This window comes from Globicephala melas, chromosome 2, assembly GCF_963455315.2.
Source record: "Globicephala melas chromosome 2, mGloMel1.2, whole genome shotgun sequence".
NCBI lineage: Eukaryota > Metazoa > Chordata > Mammalia > Artiodactyla > Delphinidae > Globicephala > Globicephala melas.
Window position 1 is genome coordinate 128792812 of NC_083315.2, and position 6171 is coordinate 128798982.

The following is a 6171-nucleotide window of genomic DNA, read 5'->3' on the forward strand; positions in this document are numbered from 1 at the left end:
GTTTGGGTTAGAATCCTAGTGCTCTATTTTTCATGCAGAGTATCTTTCTTTTTTACTATGTTCTCTGGCATTTTTACTGTCTATATTACTCTGTTCTCATCTAATTTGATCTTAAACATTTTAAAAGATGAAGTTGCATTAGATCCTCACAAAACTAAGCACAGGGAGAAGTTTAAAATAAAGATGTTCTACAGGTCTCTACTTGGTTATGTAACAAAAATTATAAATTATAAATACAGGGGGCAGAAAAGCTGCCCTCTGATGAAATATTTTCTAAGATCTGCAGGAATAGGACCCAAACAGGGATTCTAGTTCTCGCATTCCCTTTTAAGTCAAATTTTAGTGGAGAGCCTTAGATCTTCTAAAGCTACTACTGCCCCAGCCTGCCCCCCATCCCCACGCTCTGATTTGCCATGTCTGTGCCTGTCACAGCTCTCACTTGAAAGGGTTCTGACCAAGCTAAGCTGTAAGGAACTAAGTGGAAGGGTGTAGAGAAGCTCTACCGAAAAGCCAGAGAACCAGACTCAGAACCCAGATAGGGAACAAAGGAAGCTCACAGCCCAACTCTCATGTCACATAAACAGCTTGGCTCAGTCACCACCATCACCACTAGGGACTACACACCGTGGCTGGTACTATTCACTGAACAGAAGGAACCCTAAACTTTCCAGGCTTCTCTGTGCCATTCACTGCAGTATCGAAGCACCCAGTGGGAACACCCAATTGGCCTCCCACCAAATACACAGTGGTGATGTCCCCAAACACAGGAAAGGGATTCAGATGATGGGCAGCCAAAAAATGATGTTCACTTTCCCTTCCATCTTCCTCTGCCTGCTCCCATTCTACCTTAAATTTAGTAAGGTAAACTTTTTTTTCAAAAAATCTTTTTTTCATCTTTATAGCATTATTATTCCCATTTCACAGATGGGAAAACCAAGCATCCTAATTAGAACTGCCATAACAAAATGCCATAAACTGGGTGGCTTAAACAAGGAGCACTTATTTCTCACAGTTTTGGAGGCTGGCAAGTCCAAGATCAAGGTGCCAGAAGATCCAGTGTCTAGTGAGAACCTACTTCTTGGTTTATAGATGACCACCTTCTTGCTGTATCCTCACAAGGCAGAGAGAGCTCTGGCCTCTTTATCTTCTTAAAAGGGGCTCCATTCTCAGGACCTCATCTAAACCTAATTACCTCCCAAGGGACTCACCTCCAAATACCATCACATTGGTGATTAGTGCTTCATGTATGGTTTTTTGTTTGTTTGGGATTTTAGGGGGACACAAACATTCAGTTCCCAGTACCAAGCCTCAGAGAGGTTAAGTGACTGTAGAAGTTCATAGAACAGTATTTATCACTTCTAGATTTTTGTTCCATGTTTGGGTTTTAAAACACTACTACCCATTTTGTTTTGTCTTTTGTATTTTTGTCTTGTTGGTTTAAAAACTGTTTTTTGTTTTTGTTTCGCCAGTGGAACCTCTTTAAATTTTTCTAGCGAAACTTACAAGAAATCTCAATTTCTAAGGCAGAGAAAAGCAGAGCTGCTTGGGTTGAAGTATAAAGGAGAACAGAAGACCATCTGCTGAGACTCACAATCCTAGTTTCAAACACACAAAGCACCACAGAGTTTGGAAAACTGCTGTTGCTTCTCTCAGTGAGAGAGGTCAGTCATTCCTAGTCCATTTCCTGTCACTGCCCCTCTAGCCCCGGACTCAGGGACAGGAAATAGCTCTGAGTTTAAATAGAGAAGTAACTGTTCATACCCAAATTTGTCCATGGCTGCGGTCCAGCATTTCTCAAAACATGTTCCATAGAACTCTTGTTCGTCGGGATATTAATAAATAATAACTGAGAAAAATAAAAACGTTTTGTCAATGTTGAATCTCTCACCTTAGCTAAAATGTATTGAAAACAATAAAAAAATTTTAAATGTTTCTTACCTACGAGGAAGGACTCTCAGACAGTATTGTGACACTCCAAAGAAGAGGTACAGTGTCTAGAATTTTCCACATATTTGACCAGAAACCTATTTTTTTGAATTGCATTTCTTAGGGCCAGTCTCTGGAAATTTTTTGACTCAGTTTTATCTTTTAATGCCTACTAAACATTTGGCTATTTTTGGAAGCAGGATGAGTTGGTTCTTACCCAGCCATTTGTCTTATAAGAATTCTTGTAATGTTTGTAAATCCCAGAGGAATTGCTAAATTCACTCAGGAAAGGTAGACACCTATTTGATTCCTTATGTCTGAAGGAACGGGTTTAGGTATCAGCATTTCTCTGTCAGGTAAGGGTATAGACAGTAGCTCAGAAACACTCAGAAAAATCTTAGACCTGGATACTCTCAAGATAGTAACAACAGTTATTACAATTTGCTAATTAACAGAGGTCTGTAAAGTGCAATTATGAAAGGCAGTGAGGTGAAGGGAAATTTGCTTTCAGGTTCAGTGTTTTTAAATCCTGGTGATTATTTATCCCTCAGAGGAAATGGAGGTGTCTCCAAAGGTCTGATTCAAATGCAAGAAGGAACCAAAATTCTGGAAAAGCAATGATTTAGCCCGGTGGAAGGCATTGAGCTGCCCAGGGCAATCTATTCCAGGTGGATGTCTGTGACTTATCTTTTTACTTCCTTGAAGTCAAATGTGTAACCTGATTTGTAAATGTCTACAGTCCCCTATGCCTTTTGCTTCAGATGAAACTTGCTCAGCCCGGAATCTTATCCCTTCCTCAGCCACATCTTTATCTCACCAATTCATTTCTTACCTTAGATAAATTGCCTACCTAATGTGAGCCTCAGGGTTTTATTTTTAGTATAAAACTGGAATAAACCTAACTGCTCTGTCAGCTGTCAATTCTGAGGTTGTGTTGAGAATCAATCATGTTGATCAGGACCAAGACTAGCCTATACTACACGTTTGTGCTAATTAGAAGGCATCCCCTCTGGAAGTAAGGCAGCCTGCTGGCTCAGGCTTGGCTAGTGGCGTAGGCTAGATTTCAGCCCCATGCTGTACAACCTGCCCAATTGTACATCTTTTATCCATAAATGCCAAAGAATTATGTAAACTGAAAAGTGCTTTCATTGGACAGTGTTATAGAGCGGTCAGGGGCAAGACCACAAGGATCTGGGTTCATTGCTGGCTCTGCCACAAAAGCTGTGTGACCTGGGCAAACTCAGTGACCTCTCTGAGCTCCAGTGTCCTCATGTATAAGAATGGGGATGACAGCATCTCAGATTTGAAGATTAAGTGAGATCATGCTTGAAAATTACCCAGAATATAGTAAGCACTCAATAAATGCTATTACTATTATTATTATTTAAAGCATAGAAAAATGGACTTTTAGACATTACTGTCATTTTTATTCTAACATAGATCCTACATTCTAGACAAATTAATCTTCTTCTCTATGTAACAATGTACATTGACCAATCTGCACCTCTCCCTACGCTGATTCTTACTGGAAGCAAGTCACTCTGTGAATCCATAGCTCTCCTTTCACCATTCCCTTGGTATTTTCCCAATCACATATATTATTCTACAGTATTGTTAGAGACTAGTTAATATCTCATGATATAATGGTAAATTTTAAAAAGCAAGGTACAAAGTTGTATATTCATGACCTCAATTTTATTTTAAAAAATTTAAAAAATATGTACCCAGGCAGTCCATTCTTTACACAAGCTTAATATACATGAATTTCAGTTACCGTGGGTTGGTTAAATAACAACAGTCTCTCAGCAACCCAGTTCAGATTTCAGTTACTTCAGCATATTATCTGTGAGTAATTGCATAAAGTGTAACTTCACGGCTAGCAATTTAGTCCACAAATCACTGTGTAAATGATGCATATATTTCAAGATCAGAAACCAATCATATCAATTCTTTCCAAGTCTGTCTATCACTGGCCACTGCACATCTGTTATTCAGTTCACGTACAGACAGCAAAGTGTGTGGTTGTGTTGCTTCCTTATCTCCCAATGATAGATTTACATGGCATTTTTTTAAAGTGAAAAATTGAAGAGGAAACTGGTTAAAAATGATGCAAGTGCAGCACAGAAATGAAAAGTGGTAACAGTGGATAAAACTTCTATCAGTGTAACTGGAGTTATAGAAGAAATGTTTAACCATGAGATGTTGACACTGATGCTGTTTAAGAGACTGTAGATATGGCCCCAGCCAGAGGAACTTAGGGAAGGTGAAACTGACAGAAGTGTACAAGAGGGAGAAAAAGGATGGAAATGTCCCAGAGGAAGTGATGCTGGCAAAAAAAACCCCAAAAAACCCGATAACAAAACTTTACACTAAAGGAATTCTAAGAGATATTTCACATTATTGACAGTGCAAAGGATAAAATGTTGGAAGCTGATCTAAACTAGAAAAGAGTATGACAATTTGCCAAGGTATAGAAAAAATGACTGCTCTATATCATAACTTACACAATGAAAGATAGACAACCACTACTCAAACTGCTTTTGCAAAGAAATAAAACACTTTAATTCTGTGTTTCTAATATTTTAAATTACAGAGTACTAAATACAGATCTTACTATTTCTATTTCCCTGTACCTTTATAACCAACAGTAAGAGAGTTTTTAATGTTTTGACAAAAAATGCTAAAGGTCAGAGAACACTTGAGTTTTCTCCATTGATTATGAAAATGACCTTGCATGGTTTCAATTTGCATGGTCACTGTTACAGTCATATACTATCATGCAAAGTGACAATTGCCTGTACTTATATCTCCATAGAAAATAATGACTAGATGAAAGTGCACCAAAAAGTAAACACTGGTATTAGAACTATAACTGATTATAACTTTCGTCTCTGAAATTTTCAATATTTTCCAGTTGTTCTAAAATTAGCACAGATTACTTTTATAAACAGAGAAGAAATTATTAACAAAAAAATTGGTTTAAAATTTAGCTCCATTGGGAGTATAAGGCACCATTGATTGGCCCTCTCTGCCCTTGGCTCAGGGCCGTTTGATCAAAATATAAGGTGGCTTGCTGCTGATTAATTCTATAAAGGCATTTGGGTTATTGTCTATGATATTTTTAATGATCTCAATAAAATAGACATTTCCTATGTATATAGGTGTTACCTTCCTATTCCCTGGAGCCCTGAACAGTGTTCTGAATACCTAATAGGTGCTCAATAATATTTCTAACCCATCTCTCAAAAACCTGCCAGCAATTGCTGGGGGAAAATTACCCCAAAAGCAGCAAGGAACACATTAGATGATATTTAAATACATGTTAAGAAATTTCATATAAAAGTCTCTAAGGGGGCTTCCCTGGTGCCGCAGTGGTTGAGAGTCTGCCTGCCAATGCAGGGGACACGGGTTCGTGCCCTGGTCTGGGAAGATCCCACATGCCGCGGAGCGGCTGGGCCCGTGAGCCATGGCCTCTGAGCCTGTGCCTCCAGAGCTTGTGCTCCGCAACGGGAGAGGCCACAACAGTGAGAGGCCCGCGTACCAAAAAAAAAAAAAAGTCTCAAGGTGTTCTGCTCATATAATTAAAAATTAAATTTTTCTTCAAACAACATAATAGTTGAGAATCAGAGGACTCTAAATCATGATGGTTCCAGTTTCGGTTTCCATAATAACTTTAATTCAGCCTGAGTCTTGACACATTTCTTTGGATTACAGCAAATGGGGTTAAGTTTTTAATCTATGTATGCATAGAAAAGCAAAGTTATGATTGTTGTGGAAACCAGAATTTCTATTTCTTAAATATTGTTCATTAAAAACTAACAAATTATCACACAAATAATTTTTTTAACGTATTGTCCTTCGTTTATATATGAAGTGCAATGGAAGACAAAATTTGTGCCTTCCTGGTTACAGTACCTGACTTTTTTTTTTTTTTGAGATTTCACTCTCCAAGTTAGTTCAGGCTCAGGCATAAGAGCTGAGGGATGTAGACAGAGGTGGCAGGTATATAATGCCATTTCTGTCACTCAGGTTACACAGTGCATGTTGTGGTTTCTACCTAAAACACCTTTTCGTCTCCCATAGATAAACTGTATTTCACCGCATTGCCCTCAACTTAGTGGGACATCACTGAGGCCTGTGTCACTACACCGCCCCCTCCAGAAGGAGGTGAATTGGGCAGAGGAGAGCAGCCAGAGGGGCTCTAACGTGTTGCCAGCAAATCACTCCAGATTTTCCCTTTTGACA